The following is a 26,382-nucleotide window of genomic DNA, read 5'->3' as shown; positions in this document are numbered from 1 at the left end:
TAGAGTGGTTGAGATCCTACTTCGAAAAAAAAAATGAAATGAAATCTTTAAGTTTAACGTCCCACGGTTATGCCGGTTAGGCTAAAGGAGACGGTGATAATGAAAAATGAGTGAAATGAAGAAAGTGGGAGGAAACGGGAGAACCCCAAGAAAACCCACGCACACGGTGTTTGTCCACCACAAAGTTCACTTGGCGGGGGCTGGGATCGAACCCGGGACCCCAAGCACCAGAGGGGAACGCTCTACCACTTTTTTTTTTTTTTTTTTAAATACTTTATTGTACTCTTATTTAGCCAATTACATCAGAAAGGATTAACAAAGAAAATTGTACTGTGAGCATCCAATTATACCAACAAAAAAAAAAAAAAGTACAATAGACACATCAATAAATTGCTGCTAGAAAATTAGCAAACTTTTGTTTACGAATTGAAAGTGCTAGAGTTTGCATACGGAACAATAATTGATTGACATACAAAGTCACATTATTATTAAAATCATTACATAAAAGAATATCGATAGTTTGGGACGTGATCCATAAAATTGCGTTATGTTTAGTGCTGGGATAAAATTGATAAGCCGGAAGCAGCATGAATGACGTACAGTGAATATTAGAAGGAGTTGTTCTGCAGATACGGGCAATGATTTTTTGATAATGAAACCATATAGCTGTGTTTCGTGGGCAACTTTCGAGCCGGTGTTGGAGAGTATCGAGAACATAACAAGTACCACAGAAAGAAATATTACAGATACCCAATTCATAAAGTCTCCCGTTAGTAGGATATATATTGTGAACAACACTGTACCAAAGAGATTGCATGGCAGGAGACAATACCGGAGTATGAATGTTTTCCCAGATTTTCTTCCAGTGTGTCATTGGGTAATGTTCTACAATACGGGGAACCGAAGTTGTGGTGCCATGATAATGATTATATAATTGTCTAACAGAAAGATCTTCAAGGTGACTCCGTGCGATAAGCGAGTAACTAATATCAAGAAATACGTCCTTGAGGTATGGCACAAGGGAAATCCAAGGTTGTATATGCAGGGGAGCTTGTAACTCAATATGACGTAGTGGTACACATAACGCCTTGCTGGAAAAGGATTCGGAGTAGGAGCATAATGTTTGGCAGACGCGATGAATCAGCAGCGAGTAGCTCTGAAATTTAATGTCTTTAAGGCCAAGGCCACCATCACGTTTTGATAAACACGCAGTCTCGTGACTTACCCTTAGGCAGTGATTATGCCACAACAGTTGCCCTGTGTGTTTTCGTATGATACTTAGGTATTTCTTCGGCAAGGAAAAAAATTGAGTCAGAAACCAAAGACGACTAAAAATAAAAACATTTAAAAGGTATACTCTGCCTGCAAGACTGACCTGCCGGACTTTACTTTGGTGTATGAGTGCAACCAAAGTACAGGTTGTGGTATGAAAATTGTAGTCTATAGTATCTGCTATGCGACGTTGCCAAGTTACGCCTAAGATTTTGATGCGATCAGTAAAGGGGAACGTAGACAAATACACGTGTTGGTCAGCCGGATTTATACACATCAGGCGTGACTTTTGTTTATTGAGAATAGCACCTGAAACGCACTCATAGTTCGATATGAGAAGTTCAACACGTGACAGTTCCTGTGGACTGGTAATGAAACAATGTATATCGTCTATAAATGCTTGTAATTTTAAGGATGTTGCACCAATCTGTATACCTTGAAGTTGTTGTTCCAGTGTTAAAAGAAAGGGAACAAGAACCAAGCTATATAGAATGGAAGACAGTGGGCAACCTTGTGCAATACCTCGACGTACATTGATAGGATATGTAAGTGCACCATTAACCTTTAATCTTACATATCGTTGAGTATAAAGAAATTTAATCAAATTAAGAAAACTGTCTCCGAAACCATAGTTTTCAAGTACCTTAAACATGTAATCATGTGACAATCTGTCAAATGCCTTATGAAAATCAAGCGCCAATAAAGCGACCTGCAGAGAACTTGTTTTCTGACACCAATGAATACCTTCTCGTATATTACTTAGTGCTAAAAACATAGGTTTTGTATGTTTTAAACCATACTGATCATTGTGTAAGACTTGATTCAGAAACGGTTCTAAACGAGAGGCAAGGCAACGAGATAAAATTTTTTGGTCAACATTAAGGAGGGTAATCGGTCTAAAATTATCAAAGTCATGCGCACCTGCATGTTTAGGTACAAGTACCATTATGCCAGCGGTAAAGGAAGAGATGCACGTGGGCGTGAGTCGGAGTTCGTTATACATTTCTGTGAGAAAAGGCGTAAGAATGCTGTGAAATTGGCGGTAAAATTCTAATGTAAGACCATCGGGTCCCGGAGATTTGTTTAACTTCCCCGCAAAAATAGCTTGCTTGACTTCTCTTTCTGTAAAGGGGGCATTGAATATGTTACGAGCCTCCGGGGTGAAAGTACCGGTCGGACGCTCGAAGCAAGGGTCAGAAGATTGGGTTGGAGCGGAGGAATATAGGTTTTGGTATGCATCGTACAAAGCTGGGATTACCTGATCATGCTCGTGAACTACACCGTTAGGAAAGGAGACCTTGGAAATAAGGTTTTGTTTACCTCTGCGCCTTTCACAGATAACTGTATGTAAAGAGGGAACTTCATGCTGAAGCATCGTTGTTTTGCCTCTCGTGAAAAAACCTTGATTTTTTTTTCGATGTAAAGTGAGTAGGAGTGCCTTAATTTCCTTAATACGAGGGAGTACGTCTACTCCTTGAGCAAGTTCTTTATAGTAGTCACATAATAAGTGATGGTAATAATTATATTGCTCTTTAAGAAGAGAGGATTTGTCTTTGCAGTGCTGTTTACAGATAGACCGAAAGGACGGTTTAATGTGATGTAACCACCATGAAAACAAACTTTTCTTTTGAGATTTAAAGTGCATTAAATAGTTCCACCTATTGGTAATTAGCAACTGTAGATCCTCGTCAGGTAAAATGCTGTTATTGAGTGACCAAACAAAGGATGATTTTAAGTACTTACGGATGGGTAGATCAATGGTACAAACCACAGCACAGTGATCAGAAAAGCATACCGGTTGAACGTTTATGGAGCGCACAAAATTAATTAAAGTGGTACTGACATAGATCCTATCCAAACGTGAGGATCCATTTCGTCGAAAAAAAGTGTGCCCTGGGGTGTTACCTTTATAATGACGCCATACGTCAACTAACTTAAAGTCTTGAATCAATTTACGTAATGTAGGAGAAGTATTGTAACCAAAACTTGAATCTATAGGATCCAACACTGCATTGTAGTCTCCTACACAAATCAAATCTCTGGTACCAGAATGTAACTCCATTGGAACGTCGGTGAGATAGAAGGAGTTTCGCTCAGCACGTTTGGTATTCCCGGACGGCGAATATAAATTACAAAAGTGTATGCTTTCATAATTGGCTGCGATAATACGTCCTGACGGAAATTTTGAGAAAGCGGTTAATGAGATATCTTTGCGATATATAATAGCTGTTCCAGAACCAGTTTCGGAAGGATTGACTTCCCACAAATGATTAAAAAGAAAGGAGAAATTGTCAATATTGCATTCTTGCAGGAAAATTATATCCAGAGACGATTGGTTGATGTAATCGGCTAGCGCTTTTTGTTTGGTGAGACTAGAAATGCCATTGACATTAAGAGTGGCTATACGCGTGGCATACATATTTAATGGCCACAGAAAAATAAAAAGACACCAAAAAAGCACGACACAAAGAAATGACACAATACACTTGAAAAAAACAAAGACGGGGGGCAACACTCGCACACATTCCCATTCTATACTGGAAGGTGATATGATCACTTGTCCGAAGAGGTAGCACTATCATTCGTCTTAGCACTTGCTTCACTATGATGGGGATCTACTCGTGACCTCGTGAAACCAGACACACAATTGTTGTTTACGGGGGGAACGCTCTTAGTTTTCTGAAGTTTATTGGCTCTACTGGATGTATCACGAGGGGAAGACTGAGATCGACCTTTGCGACGTCTCTTCTCGGGTAGAGAGGGAAGCTGGGATGCTTCTGTAGATGGTGAATCTCTATCGAAAGAATCCGTCACTTCCTGGTGAGAGTCATCAATGCCCACTAACGGTGGGGTACTTACCGTGATTTCAGGTAGCGTATCCATCTCCGATGCGGAAGATGCTGAAACAGTAATGCTCTGTTGTGGAATATCCGAACTATTAGGCGCTATGGTAGTGGAACTGGAAGAGTCACTCTGCGTTGCATCAGAAGCAAGGGTCTGCTGGGAGGCAATAGCAGGAGAACTGGTGTGAGATGCAGCTGTAGAACTAGGGGGGACACCAAGCGGACAAGTGGATTCAGTTTCATTGAGTGTCTTAGCAAAAGGACTTGCAGCAGTTGCAGTTGAAGGTGGAAGGTTCTCCTGTAAAGTTGGAGGACGTTTCTCACTTAACACAGGAAAACTAGTAAACGAATGAACGTTCGGTTGAGTATCCACTTTATTCAAATTGCCGGGCATGGGCGGGGCTCTGGATGGTGAGACACTGGATACTGAAGCTGATACGGTTGGAGGAAGACGACGCTTTGTACATTCCATCAGAAAATGATTTGGTGAGTCACAAATGGCGCAGGTTTTAACTTGACCTCCATACGTTAACCACAAACGTAAACCACAGATAGTCACATAAGAAGGTATGGGGCGCTTAATGCTCATACGTATTATCTTTCTCCCAGTCCTTACTTCATAGATGTGTCCAGTAGAATACATTTCGTCTGCAATTGACTTAATTTCGCCGTACTGAGAAAGCACACGAGAAATATGATGATCTTCCAACTCGGTGGGTACCAAATGTAAACGGACAGTCATAATATTGGAACTGGCAGAATCGATTAAAATGTTATAAGTACCAAGATCATCTGAATAACTAACCTTTCCATTCACTCGAAACAGAATTTGTTCACAAAGCACTTGTGAGATTAACTTAACATATAACTGTTTGCGACTATAATCAAACTCAATACTGACAACTTGATCAGGAAGCAGATGAAAAGTATTGCGGATCCATTCATGCAAGACCAATGTGTTAGGCTTGTTCACAACATCTTGAAATGACAAACGTAAAGTATTCACTCGGATAACAGACATAATGCACTTAGTAGGTAAACCTGTACTTCACACTAGACAATATGATGAAAAGAGTAAATATAACTCGAACTACTTGGTAGTAGAAAATACTCCACTTGACAATGCAGGTTGAGTTGAAGCAAGTTAACACACTCACTATTTCCACTCGAACACCTACCGGAACAACGAGGTGAACGGCACGGCGTCTGCCGAGCAACTGACTGACACCACTGAGCCACCATCCTACTTCGAAGTATGCACAAAACAATCAATTCCTCAATCGGAAAAAAAAAACTGCATTTTACCTAGACCTCTACGGTTAGAGTTGATTATTCCTCATAATAAGTGGCTGAGTGGAGGAGCGCTTACCTCTAGCGTGTGGGGTTTCTCCTTCGATCCCCGCTCAAGTAAATTTGTAGTGGACACCAGTCGTGTCCAAGGATTATCCCTTGTACTCCGTTTGCTCCAACTTCCTCATTCCACCAATTCTTCCACCATCATTCACTTGTCTTAATCATCGTCTGTCTTAGCCTAAAGGACATAGTCGTGGGACTGAAAAATTTGATTTCTTGCTTATCCTAAGTGTGTTGCGGGCCAGAGTGGAGTTCTGAGCGAGAAGCTAAGTGAGAACCCTAATTAGTATGAGCATGATTGAGATTAATAAAGTATATAAGAAAATGAAATGAAGTCTTTGAGTTTAACATCCCACGATTATACGCTTTAGGCTAAGGGACATGATGATTAAGACAAGCGAATGATGATGGAAGAATTGGTGGAATGATAGTGTGGGGGGAAACGGGGAGAAAACTCACGAACAGGATGTTGTCCACCACAAACTTACCTGGCCGGGGATCGAACTAGCAGTCCTACGCACCAGAGGTAAGTGCTCTACCACTGAGCCACATTGCCCCCCCCCAAAGAATATAAGATCGAGCTTCATTGAGAATAGTAATCCACAGTCCGAGAGAGAGTCCCGATTACAAAATGATCGTCTTTGGGAGTCCGGGTTGCGAAATCCTTGGGGGAAAGGGGGGATTACCTCACCTAATATTTTTTGAATAAAAATCTCTTCCTAATAATTAGGTGGGGACACTATTGTCATTAGTTTGTAAATTACACTGAGAAAAAAAAATTGTAGGTGGCGTACTTAAAAAAATAGGTTACATGCGTAATAACTGTAGTTTTTGGACTTAACGTACAGCAGACGTATAACTGAAAACGCATGTTTTATAATACTTTCTGTATAAGTGTTCTATCTATACGTCCTTTCTGTATGAAACAACATAGGCGGTCAGGATCTCACATACAAATGGACGTATATAACATATAGCTGACGAAGGTAACATAAGTATATGCATGTGATATACGGAAAACTGTTAGATGTCAGAAATCCTGCAAAGGCAGGATGTAACATCTAAGGGCAGTGCCTATGTACCATACGGATAACTTATGCTCCGTACTGATTTCTATAGTAAGCATGAGGATATCGTATATTTGTACCAAATTTCACAAAATTAAATCCCCACGTGAAGCGGGTTTGCATATCCAGGCTCCTAACTATGAAAAAATCTACGCTCACTCCAACCTCAATCATTTCACGAATTCAACCTGTTTTACGTATGTTATTAGGACATAATATCGATTGTGATTTATTCTAAAAACACTTTTATACATTGCAAGAGCTGTATATTTACTGAGAACTCATAGTCGTATCGGAATAAACAAAAGCGAGCATGAAACAGTAAACTCCTTTCACAAAAGACAAAAGAAGATGTGCAAAGGCATACAAAACGGTCGAGTGGTTTGGGTCGATACACTACCAATCACATGTTTGTGTGTTCAAACCCGGTAGCAAGTTGTTTCTTTTTTAAGTGTCTTCCTATTTTCATCCGGAGGTTGAAAATATTTCTTTGAGTAACTCATTGAAAACTTCTTTTGTTTCAAATTCGATTAGAACGGAACATTATATGAATTGCGAATCTTAAATCCATAGCTTAAAAAAAAATGAAGTATACTCACTACTCCATTATCCTCTGATTTGTAACGAAAAACTATTTATAAACAGTGCTGACTTCAGAAAATTATCCTCGGGGGGAATTTCAATATGCAGGTGGAGGGCAAACATTGGTAGTCCACATTGAGCACGATCGAATATATGGCCCTGAAGGCGGAAATTTCTTAGCTCGAGAGGAGTCTCAAATTCTCCCTCAGATCACGTCCTGAAAGCATCATTGCTTAAAATCTTTTCGTAACAAATATAATATTACATTTGTTTCTCGTTCTACATTTTGAATTGGTAAAATCATAACTTATAGAGGATTATAATAAAAGCATAAAAATTACAATACCAATCATGTATAAATTATCCTGTAAGTTACGAACTTTGGGTCAGATTAAAACTCAAATATTTGTTTTCGGATTGCACTTAGAAGTAAGTCCTCTCTATATAATCCTGACTGGAAAGCCATGTATAACTCTAATTAATTAATCAACATTTATACAAATATTTTTTTATTTTACTATTTTTACTATTCAATATTATATACACTTCATTTCCAAAATCAAAATCTCGAAAATGTATATTGTACGAGTGCAGATTCACAAATAAATGCTTATTTATCATATATATTGGTCTCTATTCGAAATTCTATTTAATCGAATCCGACAAGAACACAGACAGAAACATCGAGAACAGGTGAAAAAAAAAAAAGAGAGAGAAAAGTTCTGCAGCCGGCGGAGACTCGAACTTAGTTCGAATGGTGCTTTGTAAGCCGAAGACCACTCGGCTATGGTAACAACTAGTGATTTTGGCAAAGGCTTCGAGTAGTAGTTCTTATTACAGAATAACATTTTCTATTGCCTAAAATTTAAACCTAATTTACTTTGATATAATATATCTATTAATTTGTTTCATGAACACGTTTTCGTTACTTTGATGAATAATGTATGTTGTTGATATAGATTCTATTACACGTTCATTCGTAAATATTATATAAAGTATCAGGGTTATTTATGATCTTTTATGGAAATTGACTGGCGCATGCGCAGTACACAGACAGTTCAATTGAAAGGCGAGGGAAGGAAACGCTAACACACTGTTAGAATGTTTCCCTCGCAAGCAGTAGTTCCCAACCGGGGGACGGCGGGACGCACTTCCTCCTCCTGGGGTGGCGTGAAGGGTTTACGAAGTCCCTTCGTTGTGTTATATTTCTTGAATGATTATGCACAATATCAAGTCACATCTTCTACACATTTGGAAGTGATAAATCGTAGTATAAATAAATCGTCCACCACACACAGTGATTGTTGCTTTTCCAAGATTATAAACTGAAACACTTTTTATTTCAGCAGAATATAAAAGTTTCAATGGGAGGGGTTACAACCCCCTCAACCCCCTGGGTCTTTGATATGTCACCGCCTAAACTGTAACTTTCAAGTTAGAATCGAAAAATGGAGACATGTGACCTACTAAATATATTTTTAGTTCATTATACATTTTCATAAATAAAATATCTACAATTACAATGACAGTAAATGCTAAGTAATTATTGTAAATCTTTGTACTTTCATTTTCCCTCTTTCTTCTCAACTGAGCTTGAAAAATGTAAAAATGGGATGTTAAGAATTTCAAATATTACGTATATTTTAGCGTATTACGAAATTATATTTAATAGAATCCGGCAGGATCACAAACAGAAACGTCAAGAAAGAGGTAAAACCAAATTGTACTGTGGTGGGATTCGAACTACTCTTGAATGGTGCCTCAGAATCTCTAGCCGAATGCCTTAGTCCACTCGGCTATGTGACAAGTTGAAAACGTAGTAAGCGTGTTTCATGTTCAATCTTTTGTTACAGTATGAAATTTGTTTTGTATTTTCTAAAGTTTAAGCCTATTTTGGCCTGATGTAATAGTCTGTTGAAATTGTTTTATGTTTACGGTATTCTTAACTTTGATGAATGATGTTGTTAATATAGGTTCTATTACGTATTCGTTCATAAATATTACAACAATTGTCAGGATTATTTATGATCTTTCATGAAAATTGACTGGTGCATGCGTAGTAGAAACAGAAAGATGCACTTTACCGACATTTGTCATACACGCCAGAACGCAAATTTCTAACAGGTTCTGAAAATGCCTCGCTTTAAAGGTTGTGGAGAACTGTCTGTTGCTCTGAGAGGAGAAATCATAGGTCGAGCAAAAATGGGACAAACTGTGCCTCAGATTGCTAGAGATCTGGGATGTGACAAGAAAACGGTCAAGAAATGGGTTCAGCGACATGAAGAAGGTGGTGAATGGTTCAGGTCTCGGTCAAGAAGTGGAAGGCCAAAAGTGACAACTGCAGCTCAAGATCAAGCTTTAGTTACAGAAGTAATCAACAGACCTCTACGCCACACGTCAATCCTCTTGGACAAAGACAGAGAATATAATTGTTCTCACGAAACAATAAGAAGAAGATTATTGGGGGCTGGTCTACACTGTTCAAGACCCGCAAGGAAGACTCTCCTGACTGAAACTCATAAGGCCAGACGAATGGAATGGGCACAGAATAACATAACCCAACCTCAGTCATATTGGGACTTAGTCATCTGGACCGACGAGAAGGTTTTCAAGTCTAACCAACAAGGCAGAATTATATTGTATAGACCGCGCGGAACCAGGTATGCTGAACAAAATATTATCAGAACTTCTAGTTCAGGGCGAATATCAGCACACTTTTGGGGATACATGACGGCTGCTGGTCCTGGAGATTTGGTTGCGGTGCCTGAGAGAATGAACAGCAGTGTTTACATTAATATCCTCGAAAATACATTGTTACCGTCCTTAGAAAGAAACTTCCCCGAACAGGAAGAATATATATTTATGCATGACAACAGTGCTGTTCACACTTCTCGGCAAACACGAGAGTGGCTAAGTGAACATCCAGAGTTAATTTGTATTGAGTGGCCCCCTCTATCACCAGATTTGAACCCAATTGAACATCTGTGGGCCTACATGGTGCAAGAATAGGAAGAGAGACGTGAAGACAGAGACCAAACGTTTCTTCAAAAGCATGTTATGGAACTGTGGCAACATTTTCGTGAAACACCGTCGTATTGCTCGAGACTTGTATCCCCTCCAGCCTTCAAGAAGTTATTGACTCTGGAGGTGATTACACGAAGTACTAGTGTGTTATTTTTTGTGTAAACATTTATTTAAGTTTCATTTATTTATTATATTTTTTCAAGAGCAATACTTTAGTTCTTCATTCTTTTCCTTAGCTTGTTTACTTATTAGTTCGTAAAAACGTTAAGGAAGAGTAGTATATCTTCAAAAAGTATTTGTGCATTTACTTTGAACGTTTCTAAGAATACATTTACTTTTTTTCTTACTCTATATCATGCCCAATATTACTTTTATTTCAGTTAATTAATAACTATTTCACATCTCGAATAAAAGTATTATTGTCATTTTAACAATGTTTTTCCTTTTGATTGTGTAATTTCTAGTTTCATTGAATTATCTCAATTCGAATGAATAAATCGCATTTTGTTTATTGTCCCTTCCTTAGCTAGGTTCGAATTCGAGAACAATGTGGTTAATTTACGTTCTTTATTCTTCATATTGTGCAGTAATGACAATATTAATTATTTTTCATGAGTCCAGTTGATCAGTGAGAACTTGGACAAACATTAACCTGGTGATTCTTTACGCAATGACAAGCGTAAAATACATTTTAGCTGTTCTTTATACTTCACAGCGATGAAACATTCTAACAGTGTGTTAGCGTTTCCTTCCTCGCCTTCCAATTAAACTGTCTGTGTACTGCGCATGCGCCAGTCAATTTCCATGAAAGATCATAAATAACCCTGATACTTTATATAATATTTACGAAAGAACTTGTAATAGAATCTATATCAACAACATACATCATTCATCAAAGTAACGAAAACGTGTTCATGAAACAAATTAATAGATATATTATATCAAAGTAAATTAGGTTTAAGTTTTAGGCAATAGAAAATGTTATTCTGTAATAAGAACTACTACTCGAAGCCTTTGCTAAAATCACTAGTTGTTACCATAGCCGAGTGGTCTTCGGCTTACAAAGCACCATTCGAACTAAGTTCGAGTCTCCGCCGGCTGCAGAACTTTTCTCTCTCTTTTTTTTTTTCACCTGTTCTCGATGTTTCTGTCTGTGTTCTTGTCGGATTCGATTAAATAGAATTTCGAATAGAGACCAATATATATGATAAATAAGCATTTATTTGTGAATCTGCACTCGTACAATATACATTTTCGAGATTTTGATTTTGGAAATGATGTGTATATAATATTGAATAGTAAAAATAGTAAAATAAAAAAATATTTGTATAAATGTTGATTAATTAATTAGAGTTATACATGGCTTTCCAGTCAGGATTATATAGAGAGGACTTACTTCTAAGTGCAATCCGAAAACAAATATTTGAGTTTTAATCTGACCCAAAGTTCGTAACTTACAGGATAATTTATACATGATTGGTATTGTAATTTTTATGCTTTTATTATAATCCTCTATAAGTTATGATTTTACCAATTCAAAATGTAGAACGAGAAACAAATGTAATATTATATTTGTTACGAAAAGATTTTAAGCAATGATGCTTTCAGGACGTGATCTGAGGGAGAATTTGAGACTCCTCTCGAGCTAAGAAATTTCCGCCTTCAGGGCCATATATTCGATCGTGCTCAATGTGGACTACCAATGTTTGCCCTCCACCTGCATATTGAAATTCCCCCCGAGGATAATTTTCTGAAGTCAGCACTGTTTATAAATAGTTTTTCGTTACAAATCAGAGGATAATGGAGTAGTGAGTATACTTCATTTTTTTTAAGCTATGGATTTAAGATTCGCAATTCATATAATATTCCGTTCTAATCGAATTTGAAACGAAAGAAGTTTTCAATGAGTTACTCAAAGAAATATTTTCAACCTCCGGATGAAAATAGGAAGACACTTAAAAAAGAAACAACTTGGTACCGGGTTTGAACACACAAACATGTGATTGGTAGTGTATCGACCCAAACCACTCGACCGTTTTGTATGCCTTTGCACATCTTCTTTTGTCTTTTGTGAAAGGAGTTTACTGTTTCATGCTCGCTTTTGTTTATTCCGATACGACTATAAGTTCTCAGTAAATATTTGGACGTTACAGCTCTTGCAATGTATAAAAGTGTTTTTAGAATAAATCACAATCGATATTATGTCCTAATAACATACGTAAAACAGGTTGAATTCGTGAAATGATTGAGGTTGGAGTGAGCGTAAATTTTTTCATAGTTAGGAGCCTGGATATGCAAACCCGCTTCACGTGGGGATTTAATTTTGTGAAATTTGGTACAATATACCGCTGTCCGGAGAACGGATTTTTCTCTGTGTAGTGGAAGTAGTCCACATGTATTATATATATATATTAATGGGTAAATTAATATGGTTAGCTGTACCCGTCATGTTGCATTGTTCAAGAAACGAGTTTCGTTTCACAGTCGTAGAACAACAAAACACTTAAAGACTGTATGGGATTGAATATTGAAACGGCGAACCGCGGTGGCACAGTGGTAAAAGTGTTCACTTTCGTTACGTGGAGTTCCTGGTTGTATCCCAGTATCTGCCAAGTGAGCTTTGTGATGAACAAACACCGTGTGCATGGGTTTTCTCGGAGTTCTCCCGTTTCCTCCCACTTTCTTCCCTCCACCATTTTATTCATTTCTCATCATCACCGTGTCCTTTAGCCTAACCGGCATAATCGAGGGACGTAAAACTCAAAGATTTTTCAATACTGAAACGTATCTACAACTTCAGATTGTAATAGAGGAATAATATGAAAGATGGATCCCGCATTTGTCACACTGAATCCATATTAAAAACAGTTTATTGCTGTATCTTACAATTTATATTACATAGGAATTAGTATTAGGCTTGGTAAGTAGATTTCTGGGTTTTCGGCAGCTGTGAGCATGTTAATCCGTCACGTACGAAGCATGGCGCTCTTCGATGATCACATTACCTGAGAAATTGGGAAGAAACAAAGGAATCGGTAAGAAAGGAAGCATCCTGGGACCATTATGTTAGGTACCTTCACGGAATTCGCCCGATTTTAATGAGGAAAAACCCAGGCAATCGTCACTCAGGATGGCTGGTCTGAAAAAGCTATTACACCTTTATCGACCGAGAGTAGGGATACGCACGAGACAAGATTTGAGGCTGTCTCGTCTCGAAAATGTGCTGTAAAAGTGATGTCTCGACTCGAAGAACGTATATTTTTCTATTGGAAGAGTTGTGTCTCGACTCGAATTTTCTCAGGAAAATTCTGTCTCGACTCGACTCGTGCGCATCTCGGTCCCTAACCGAGAGCCCTCACTGAGAATAGAAACCGGGACGGCTAGCACTACATGTTATCAATATTGAAACCGGAATCCCTACTGTAGAAGAACAAAGCCTAGATAAGATCTTGTCTTTTGATACTGAATCCATATACGAAAGTTTCCCGCCATCTATTACTGTTCCGCTTTGTATGAGAATCAAGATTAAAACCGGAAATGCCAGTACATTTCTCCCATTTCTACTTGCAATAGAGGAGTAAAACCGGAGATAAAATCTATTCTTGCGGAACTGAATCCAAAACCTGTTTCTCGCTATTTATTATCACCATTTCTCAGTAATGGTCATCAGCATTGAAACTAGGAATCATACGTTTATACCACTTCCGGATTCATTAGAGGGCTAAAAGCGGAGATAATACTTATTCCTGGAGAACTGAAACCATATTATACACACTATTATACACTAATTTACAGTTTTCGCTTTGCGGTGATCAGTATTAAAACGGGAAGTACTACTACATTTGACCACTTCCGCTTTTATTAGTTTATTGGGGAAGATGGTATCATTTCTTGAGTTGCTGGATGGATTCCAGTAAACAGCTTGTCACCATCAATTGCTATTTTTTTTCTGTCATTCAACGTTGAAACTGAACTCACTGGGATCATTGGTACAACGCTTACCTCTAGTGCATGGGGTCCTTGGTTCGATCCCCGGACAAGTACATTTGTGGTGGACAATATTGTGTCCGTGGATTGCCTCCCTCATTCTCATCCCCCCAATTCTCCAATCACCACTCACATAGCTTAATCATTGTCTCACTTTGCCTCAAGGGCATAATAGTGGGACGTTAAACTGAAAGTTTTCATTTCCTTTCATTTTCATCGTTGAAACTGGAAACTGTTGAATTCTACCACTTCCAGTTAGAATAGAGACTTAACGGAAAGGGTGGAATCTATTCTTGGGACGCTGAATAGATTTCAAGAAACGCTTCTCGATATATTTCTTATCTTTTTTGTTTTATAAAAGCAGTATTGAAACTGGAACAACCAGTAAATTTCTTTCACTTCCGTATTAGTAGAGTGTTACGAACAGGAGCGGATTAAGGGCGGATCCAATGGAGCCCAGGCTCCGGGCCCCTCCCTAAAATTCCTCTCTTTAATACTAAAATACAGCAATCAACTTATTATATTACAGGCTTCAAACCCATGCTAATTTTTTGGGGGGGGAGGGAGCGCTGTGGCTCAGTGGTAGAGCTTTCACCTCCGGTGCTTGGGGTCCCTGGTTCGATCCCAGCTCGCGCCGTGTGGACTTTGTGGTGGGCAAACATCGTGCTCGTGGGTTTTCTCGGAGATCTCCCGTTTCCTCCCACTTTCTTCATTCCAGTATTTCACTCATCTCTCATCATCACCGTCTCCTTTAGCCTAACCGGCATAACCGTCGGACGTAAAATGTAAAGATTTCATTTTTTAATTATTTTTTCCCGCTTGCTACTCTTGCGGTATCGCTAGAGTTAAGTCTTCTTCCAGCAGTGTCTTCACGATACTTATTTTGTGAGGGAGTGAGCTATTTTGGACCTCTATTACAAACCAAATTATTAGCTTGTGGTGACAATTCCTTTGAAATATCTCTGTCATTACTTAGAGCAAATCTAAGAGGTTTTTCCAATCTCCTTAACAATAAAACGTTCGTATTCAAATTAATTTGGACTCTTTGGGATACTAAAAAGTAATTCCCTAACAACATGTCTTGAGAAAAATTACTTAACACGCGAAGAGCATGATGAAATGTTTTCCGGTTAATTTTGAAACGTACAATTGATATCTTGTTTATCAAAAGAGAATTTTGAGTAATTCCTTTTATTCGTGTGTCGATATTTAATATCTCAGCCTTCACGGGCGTCTCTGGCATGGTGGGGGAGGGGACAAGAGGGACGTGTCCCCTCCAATATTTTTTTGAGATGAAATTGGCCAATGCTGATCTATATGGAAGAAGTGCAGAGGGGCAGAACAAATGAATTTATGTGTGTTGTTAAATATTATAATATTTAACCTATAGGTTGCTGTGAGTGAAATGGGTAAGTTAAGTGATTTAATGACTACTGCACTAAACCTAAGTACAATTATCAAAAACTCATATTTTCGGTTCAAAACAATACATCTGGTACGTACAGAAAGCATAGGCTGGTGGATGTTCCGCTTTATTTTCATGCAAATAAGTTTCTCTCCCTTACTTATCTTTGATCTAGTTGGACTTCAAAGTTTCCTCTTTTAGAGTTCTTTTTTTTTAAAAAAAAAAAAACATGTCTTTCATTATATGTATTATTTATAAGTCAATGTAAAATACAATCATTGTAAGTTTCATATACAGCTCACGACTTTGGAACCCAGCGGAAACAAATGAACAACAAATACTGGCAGAAATACGTCATGCTTAACCTATTGATTCTATTGGTAAAGGAAGTACGAGGATCCAGTAAGCTCATAATTCAAGTAAATTACCATTTACTGATAACTTTGACGTAAATTCAGTTGTAGTCTAGTAACATTCTAGTGGTTTCCGTTCCCCCCTTCCAATTTTAACTTGCCAGAGAAGCTTATGTTAACGTTAGCGTGGTGTTTAGGATGGAATTCGGCGACCAATACGAATCAGAGAAAGAGTAAATTTGTTTCAGAACTACAATGGTGCTGAATTTGTAATATTTTCGGTTAAATAAAGACATACCCCAGAACCTCATTTCAGATTTTGCTTAGGGGAAACAAAATTCAGTGATGTAGGAAGGTTTTCACGTTTTTAATTAGTATATTATTCTATTATACAGTAGATTGAAATGTAGATATATAAGCTAAATCTCTAAGGGGGGCAAGTGCGCACACTCTACCAATCATGGTTTCAGAAGGTTTTCTCCGGAGGGGAATTTCAATACACTGGGGATGAAAAGTAGTGTTATATTACAAAAATACAGGAAATTTACATTGAGCACGATAGGACATACCCTATTGTCTGGTGGAAATTTCATGGCTCCGGGGAAAAATATCTCCGAGCCATTCCCTGAAATCATCACGGCTCCATACAGTTCCAAATGAAGCCTCTAGGAACCCCTATATGTTTATCTGATTGTTGGAAGTTCTAAAGAAAATTGGATTGGAATGGAAAGATCAAAGACTCATAAGAAACTTATATATGAACCTACAACTTAAGTGTTAGAATAGGTGTGGAAATGACAGAGGGAAGTGCAACTGGAAGGGAAGTTCAACAGGAATGTTGTCTTTCGCCTACATTATTTAATATCTATCTAGAAGAAATAGTGAAAAAGAGCCTACCTAATCAATACAGTATTTCAGTAGAACGTAGAATGATTAGGTGTATTAGGTGTAGAGTGATGCAAATGATACTGCGTTTGTTGCGGAATCTGACGAGAGAATCAATTAGAGAACTTGAGGAAGGGCTGTGAAGAATATAGGATGAAAATATATGTTGAAAAAAAAGTCATGATGATTGAAACAAGTTGGTAGTAGTGATGTGAGGCGGAAAATTTTCCGCGGAAAATTTTCCGCTATATTTTTCCGGAAAATTTTCCGTTCTAAAAAAAATGTCAGTAATCAAGTAACAATTCCTCAGCAATCATGAAATTGATTGAATTCATGTATAGAAATGTTAAAAACTGAAAGATCGTTTAAAGAATCTGAAAATTTTCATGGCTCTGACAATTTTCAGTACTATGTAGGAACAAGTTAAACAATTTTTCATGAATCGAAATATTTTCTGCCTTATATGGAAAAATTGAAGATTTTTTTTTTTTTTATGTCGGAAAATTTTCATCATTTCGAAGCAAGAAGTAAAACAACTGTTTTCTGAATCGGAAAGTTTTATTGCTCTGTGGAAACAAGTGAGAGGAATTTTCATAGATCGGAAAATTTTCATCACGATGTAGAAACAAGTGGAAAACACTTTTCATAGGCCTGACAATTTTGGATATTATGTACAGTGATGTTAGGTGGAAAATTTTCCACTATATTTAACTGCACATAGAGCTACAAAATTGAATTTCAGTAGAGGAAAGTTAGTCAGCAACAAATTATAATTTTCCAATTAGCTTTCGGGAACCGGAAAATTTTGTATTTCGAGTTGGGAAATAAAATTTTACACAGTGTTTCTCTCTATATATAGAAGAAAAATTTTCACCTCACATCATGGTTAAACAACGATGTAGGAATAAGTGGACTATTCTTTTACGAATCGGAAAATTTTCCGTTTCAAAGTTTTCCGGAAAATTTTAATCACTGTACAGGACACAATTTTTCGATTCATGGAAAATTGTTCCACTTGTTCCTACGTAGCACTGAAAATTATCTAAACCATGACAATTTTTAGATTCTATAAACGATCTTTCACTTTCTAACATTTCTATATATGAATTCAATCAATTTTATGAATACTGACGAATTGTTACTTGATCATTGGTATTTGTTAAGAACGGAAAAATTTCCGGAAAAATATAGAACAAAATTCTCCACCTCACATCACGGCTAAACAACGATGTAGGAATAAGTGTAGTATATTTTTACGTATCGAAAAATTTTCCGTTTCAAAATTTCCCGGAAAATTTTTATTACTATAGAGGACACAATTTTTCGATTCATGAAAAATTGTTCCACTTTTTCCTACATAATATTGAAAATTGTCTAAGCCATGAAAGTTTTCAGATTCTTTAAACGATCTTTCACTTTTTAACATTTCTATATATGAATTCAATCAATTTTATGAATACTGACGAATTGTTACATAATCACTGATATTTGTTAAGAACGGAAAAATTTCCGGAAAAATATAGAAGAAAATTTTCCAACTCACATCTCAACTAAACAACGATGTAGGAATAAGTGGAATATATTTTTATGAATCGGAAAATTTTCCGGAAAATTTTCATCACTGTACAGGACAGACAATTTTTCGATTCATGAGAAATTGTTCCACTTGTTCCTACATAGCACTGAAAGTTGTCTAAGCCATGAAAATTTTCAGATTCTTTAAACGATCTTTCACTTTTTAACATTTCTATATATGAATTCAATCAATTTTATGAATACTGACGAATTGTTACTTAATCACTGATATTTGTTAAGAACGGAAAATTTTCCGGAAAAATAGAAAAGAAAATTTTCCATCTCACATCTCAACTAGACAACGATGTAGGAATAAGTGGAGTATGTTTTTTATGAATCGGAAAATTTTCCGGAAAATTTTCATTGTACAGGACAGACAGAATTTTTCGATTCATGAAAAATTGTTCCACTAGTTCCTACATCGTACTGAAAATTGTCTGAGCTATGAACATTTTCAGATTCTTTAAACGATCTTTCACTTTTTACCGTTTCTATATATGAATTCAATCAATTTTATGAATACTGACGAATTGTTACTTAATCACTGATATTTGTTAACGGAAAATTTTCCGGAAAAATATAGAAGAAAATTTTCCACCTCACATCTCGACTAAACAACGATGTAGGAATAAGTGGAGTATGCTTTTATGAATCGGAAAATTTTCCGGAAAATTTTCATCACTGGTTGGTAGACGTCAAATATACAAACAGGAGGGGAGAAAATAGAATAGGTGTCTAGTTTTCGATACCTGGAGAGTATAGTAATGGTGAGATGAAGTGTGAACATGAAATAAAAGCAAGGATAGGAATAGCGAAGGAAGCCGTTAGCAGGAAGAAAATATTATTTTCTGTTTCCTTGAATAAAGAGTTGAAAAATGAAATGAAATGTTTGAGTTTTACTTCCCACGGTTATGCCGGTTAGGCTAAAGGAGACGGTAATGATGAGTAATGAATGAAATGGTGGAATGAAGAAAGTGGGAGGAAACGGGAGAACCCTGAGAAAACCCACGCACACGGTGTTTGTCCGAATAAAGAGTTGAGAAAAAGACTCATAAAATGCTTCGTATGGAGTATTGTACTGTATGAATCAGAAACATGCATATTGCTAAAAAATTATGAAAAACGACTGGAAGGTTTCGAAATGTGGGTGTGGAGAAGAATGCAGAGAATTTGCCGGGTCGAGCGGAAAACGAATGAGAGGGTTTAGAAATAGTAGGAGAGTAAAGAACAATTTTAGGTGTTATTAAGAAGGGAAAGAGAAATTTGTTAGGACATTGGCTACAAAGGAACTGTAGCATGAGGGACGTGCTAGAGGGTATGGTGGCACGAAAGGGAGGGAGAGGGCAAAGAAGATTACAATTAGTGGATTATATCAAAACAAAAAAAAATCATACGTGAAGACGAATAGGTTAGCGGAAGAACGTGGAGTTTGGAAGCTTCTCGCATATGGCAAGTAATCTGCCAATAATGGCAGAATACCTATTATGATGATGATTTCATATTATTCTATATTTTAGAAACACTCATTTTCACTTGTGAAAATCTCTTTGTAGATATTGTTAAAGCTGCTTACTTGTCCTACTAGAAGTGTTCTTTAAAGCATTCTTTAAGTGCCTTTAAAATACTTTCGCTTCACAGCAATTTCCTTAAAATGTCTTAAATGATTTGTTAATTGCAGCTTCAGGCGACTACAATTTAAGTGACGCAACCAAATTCAATTTTTGTCGGCAAAAGGCGTTCGAGGCAAAGCAAGCTTTTCCACTGCCTTTGATAGTTTATTTTGGATTCGTCGTCGGTAACAAGGTGATTACACCGGAGGTTCATTTAAAAGCAATTAAGCTAAAGCTACCAATTAATTATACAACTGCATGCCTTTCTACCCATCTCTTAGCGAAGTTACGTTTGGGAGGGGGGAGGAAGAGGAGGAACAGAGTTGTACCCCCTCCCCTTTGCACACGACAACAGATCATTTCTCGTGCTTCATTCATTAGTAGCCTGTGTTCACTAAAGTGACAGCGGGAATTTTTCTAAGTTTTGTACCACCTCCCCTTAAAAAGGGGGGAAAACGAATAAATTAAAAATGACAGCGTTTACAAATGAAAAATATGGATTTGTTATTCGCCACATTAAAATATTTATAGTAGATGTCACTTCTTTTTTTTTTTCTGGAATGATCTTAATATGTGATTTAAGCTTTATGTAGTGCACCCTATAATTAGAATAGTTTAATGAAAGATATTGAAAGCCCTTAAGAATGACAGACTGCTTGTTGCATCCTATCTCTAAAAGAAGAAAAATAGTTAAATAAATTTGGTCATATTCAATATCTTTTGTGTGTCCTGGATTAAATTCTAACATAACAAATAAAGGATTTGATTCTAATTTTATCTTAGAAAGTCGAGAGTTGTGTCACTTATTGTAATATCTCCTTAGATATACGTGTAAAGTAAAGTGAGGAGAGATTGCGCGGTAGGGGAGTTGCCACGGGACCCAAATAGATAGAATGAAAGGGAAGGTGAGTTGTAACTGACGGAAAATTGACAACTTTGCCAATAGAGTCGTGAGTTAAATTCGTGTGCCGATAGAAGTTCTTCGCTTAGAAATATATTCCACGTTTTCCATGATTGTTGCAAAGTAAGTGCGCATTGTCCCCCAAACTAGTGACAATAGCATGAATTCATAAAAAGGATATAGTGTTAAATAATCAAAAAGTAATACGTATTTGAGTTAGTTTAGTGGAGAAACTAGCGTTGTATGTAGTCTACCTTTAGTTTGGAAAATCCTATCTTAGCTAATTGGGATCATTGTCCCCTGCGCAAATGCGACAGTCATAAAGAAGGAGAAATCGAGTGTCGTTGAACGTAAGAATAGGAGAGTTCCTGCATACATTGTTCGTGAACACCACACTAGATAGAGTAATGAGAAAATATACAATAACTACAGTTGTTTCTTTAGATATTTCAGGCCCGTAGTTTCGGGATGGCCAGAGGAGCTGAGGCTCCCCAAAACTTTCAGTTGTTTGATGGAATGTAGTGTCTATGTGTAAGGATTTAACTCTAGTCAGATCTTCAAAAAATGATCTCTGTAGGGAAGAGTAGCCAAACTTGCATCATTTTTTTTTTTTTTTACATAAATGGTTTTAATTCGAAACTTTTGAAGAAATTTAAAATGATTTTTTGATCTATTCAATTTTATAATTTTCCGATTCTTTCACAGTGATTCCATAACGATATTTTATCATTATCATGATTTTAAAAAATGATGATGTTTTAGAAGCCTGAGATTGGTGCGATTTACGCAACAGGTTTTCCAAATCGCACTATGTGAACCCAAAATCGCACCGCAATTTGAATATATGCAAATTTTATAGTAAAGTGTATGGGTGAAACAGATTATCACTTCCATGGAATATCACATTTATTTTATTCATGTTATATTAAAATGACGAATAATACATCTTGAAAGAGAAAAAAATACTGTAATGTAAATAATCTAGCAGAAATAACACCTTAGAAATAAACAAATTAAGTAGAAATGCAACTTATAAGTACGAGTACGAGTACTTATAAGTCGTAAAACAAATTAATAGTTCTACAGTGGCGTATTTAGGAAGGCTTCCGGGCTTAAGCCCCCCACGAAATCTTGCTTACTATGGTAAAGTAGGCCTATATGAAATATTTTGCAGAATTTTCCCATTTTCAGGCAAAGCCCCCCGGAAACAAAATCGTAAATACGCCACTGGTTCTATGATATATCACATCCTTTTATCTCAGTGTTATTAATACAAGGAAGGATATATCATTAAAGAAAAAAGTATCCATATTGTTGACTCAATGAGCAGTAATCCATTAGCAATGTTGTTCATAATCCTATGAAACGTAAACGTATCTGTATTTATGGAAAACGTCGACTGCTACACCTTATGTGCACAAAAATCACATTAGAATGCACGTTTATCTCCTGAAACATCTGCACAAGACTCATGTATGTAGAGTTTACTCAGAACACACTGTACCATATCTTCGACTATATTTTGTTGACAAAGGGTGCAAAACCAATCTTGTTCATTGATTTCAATAGGCACATTTGAAACACTGCGAATATGTAGTTCGGAGCATCATGATTTGGATTTATCTACTTTTCGAGTACACTTTTTGGTGTTAAAGTTTCCTCAAGCACATGCAGACCTAGCTGACGATTCAAAATGATTAGGTCTTTCCACACGTTTGAATACTCTTGATTGCCTTTGCCGCTGTTCTTCAAGATGCTTTTGTAAGGACTTGATGAGAAAACTTCTGTTCTCTGTGGTTGCCTGTTGGTAGGCCTACTTCCTTCTGCTATTGGACTGGCCAGCGTAATGATTTCATTAACAATTTCTAGTAGCTTTGGCGATTTTCCGTTTTCCCAGTTTTCACTAGTGGTAGACATTGTTGCTATATTTGTTGTGAACGCCTATAGTTGTTATGCCGTTTAGATCTTCTGCCTGTTCTACCTCATTGTCTAACATTGGGATCGATGTAAGTAAAACTCAGAGTCTCTGAATACGTGTCGATCCACTGGCCATATACCAGTAGCTTTGAAACCGCTCATAGCATTGGCCATTGTTGCTGCTCTTGGATAGGCTTCAGAGAGTATACTAGACATGTGACATTGTCTAAACGGAGTAGAATAGGTTCTGTGCCATTTTGCCAATGCTTGATTGTAGTAAAGCTGGAATGGTTTGAACACAGAAACGTCCAGCGACTGGAAACAATGTGTCGTATGATCTGGCAACTGTAGTAGCAAGACACCAGTTTTCCTGGCCAGATTGATGACTTCCAAGTTATTTGAGTGTGTGGTTTGTCCACCCAATAAGAGAAGTACCTTCTCTTCCTTAGACGGTTTAACATGCGCAACAAAGTGTTTGAATCACTTCAGAAAAAGTTCGCTATTGGTGTAACCGCTTTCTGAAATATCTGCAATTCATTCTGCAGGCTCTCTGCTTGCCAGTGAACAATCCATATGCGCTCCTTTGAAGATGATCATAGGAGGAACATATGAACGAACTGCATTTGTGCAAGAGGCAACTGTAGTATTCACACCTCTTTCCGCGCTTGTCAAACATCCAGCACGCTTCGTCAAACATCCAATCAATTTCGTCTACATTTTAAATTCAAAGTCCGTTGAATTCATGTTCGTCCATTAGTTTTTTCAAGAACATTAAAGAAATGATAAATATTAATTTTGTTAAATCCTTTCTCACGATGTACAGACACGTAGACTAAGTTGTGACTGACGCTTCATAAACGCATCATATCATTTCTTTCCTGCTATATGTTTTTCAGTGTTAAATGGATTTGCGAAACAAAAATTTTGCTCGATGACTTGATATGCTAAACGACGAACTTCAAGCGCTGTAAGCCCAAACAACTGTGATTCTAATTCTAAAATAAGGCTAACCAATTCTTTTTCTGCTTCAGGAGGCAGGAGGTTGTTTACCATTTACGCCACCGACAAGTTCTACGTGCCACCTCACCGCGCTACTGTCGCAAAAATGTTTTCTTTGGAATACAATTCTTCCGTTCTATTTAATTTAATTTCACTTTATTTTCTCTATACTCGTTCAAAGCACAATTCACAGACTCCGGAGACCATTTTCCATATTGTCGTGCACCATCTTGTGTAAACTGTAACGGAAACAGGAAAAGCTATTACACCACGGGAGCCAAAACCGCACTGGTGCGATTTCGGACAGGAAGTAGTGTGCGATTTGGGAAACTAGGCCATTAAAAAAATCTTTATATACTCACAAATTAAAAATAGAATAACTTGAGATTGTCACTACAGTATAATATTAATGGTATTTTGTTTATTACTACTTATTGAAACATAAGCTAATTATCTTACCTTAATTACCATTCTAATGTGAAATACCCCGAAAATTAGTAAGGAATACTTCAATTCTATTGTGCTGCAACTCCACACATACACAACATACTGAAGGTCGTCACTTTACTGTGGAATTATGGGAGTGTACTTAAGTATTTAACTACCAGAAGGCATGTTACTACTACGGTTCTTTTTAAACTAGGGGTGGTGCGATTTAGGACCCGGTGCGATATTGGGAACTCTCCCCTATACAAAGTACTCAGCTATACACTGCAGCATTCTTAACGATATTTCTTCAATATTGGCTATTTCATGGAAGCTCGTTGAATTTTGCTTGAACTATCTTTACTTTACCTTAGGCAGTTTTTATAACCTCGAAGCCTGGCTCCCGAGAACACTTCTTTAGGGATATGTTCTGACCATTGGAAAATCGCTGATGCTAGAACGGCCTGACTTGAAAATGATCATCCCATGGAGGATGTCCTTTATTATCGGAAACAGCGAAAAAAGCCCTACTGGGAGGATCATGACCATACTTTGTACGAATATTACGTTGCACAGTTGTCGCACACTTGGATTCTTCTAACCAAAACACACAGCTAGCACGCTCGGGAACCAGTAAAGGCAGCCATTTTTGCTGTAAATGCCGCTAGCGCTTGCAGTGGCTTGTTTCTTAATTTTTTCCTTTAGAATCATGTGTCCAATAATGAAGCTTTCTCAATAATGAGAGAGACAACATTAAAAAAAAAACGTGCACAGATTATTATCTGAACAAATATTCAACTTGAATTTGAATTGGACAAAATTTAAACATCCAAGTTTTGAATTTGAATGAATTTCTACTTATGATGAGTTGATTTTAAAGTTTAACGCCCCATTCAGCAGTGAGGCTATATGAGACGTGGACTTACTGACTAACGTGGAACCCGAACCACATGAGCTCCCGCCAGGAATAGAACCCGGGCCTCCCACGCCAAAGGCGCGTACGCTAACCGCTTAATCACGGAGGAGCTCGAATTCCTGCTTTTATTGAAGCTCGTTCACAAAGTTTGAATATTTATGTCTTAAATTTGGATGAATTCTTGCTAATATTGTAGCTCCTGGAGAAAATTTGAATAATGATGTATTGAATTTGGATGAATTGTAGCTCCTGGCCAAATTCTGAATATTTATGTCTTGAATTTGGATTAATTCTTGCGAATATTTTAGATCCCGCATTGAAAAATACGTTGGAAAAATTTACACAACCTCAATTCGATCATAAACGTTGGTTAATACCTAAAATTCCTTGTCTAATCGGGAATCGAGCCCAGTTTCTTGCACACTGAAAGCAAATTCATTAGACTACTACATAAGATAACTGGAAAAATTGAAAACGGTCAAGTAAATTCTACATAAAAAAAAGCATCTAATAACAACCACCCACTTGAGACTACAGAAACGAAAGCAACCAATGGCATGGAGGGGGAGGAGTACCTCCAAAAAACAGCAAACAGCAGACAACCCAAAAGGATCTGTAATCTGAAGAGGGGTTGCCGAAATAGGAGAAACGAAGAGGAAATAAGCTGACAAGGTCCCTTCATGAGTACAAAGACTTCAGGAGTAGAAAAAGAAAAAGAGAAAAAAAAGATTGAGCAAAGAGAACTGAAGAGGTGCACGTAAAGGGATGATGGGACAGTATGGACTTTTACTTCTTTCAGCGTTGCAAACTTAATTCATCAAAATTGTCATTAGCGCCTTCAAAAAAATCAATACTTGAAATAATATTTTAAGATTTTTTAACATTCAGATAGTTTGTCTAAGACAGGCGATAGCGCCACTGTCAAAAGTGTTAACATATACAACTAATAAATTAAAACAATCAAAAATAAAATGAATAATTCAAAAAACTAAGCAAAAACGGATACAGTCTGGTTAATGGACGTTACAAAATCTAGGGAATGGTACATGTCTATTTTACATATTGTTGTTAGTTTCATTGTTAGAGCCCACTATTGTTGAATAAACAATCAACTTTATCTTCCATACTTGCTACCAGAAACTGACCAAACTTGGCACGCCCATTTACGATTGGAATATCTCGGGAAAGGTACATGCCGATTTCACATGTTGCTGTTTGTTCATTGTTGGAGGCCACCATTGTTAAATAAACAATCAACTTTATCTTC

The sequence above is a fragment of the Thermobia domestica genome, chromosome 2, assembly GCF_964235325.1.
Source record: "Thermobia domestica chromosome 2, izTheDome1.hap1.1, whole genome shotgun sequence".
NCBI classification, from domain to species: Eukaryota; Metazoa; Arthropoda; class Insecta; order Zygentoma; family Lepismatidae; genus Thermobia; species Thermobia domestica.
The sequence above is the reverse complement of the archived record's forward strand: the minus strand, read 5'-3'. Positions refer to the sequence as shown.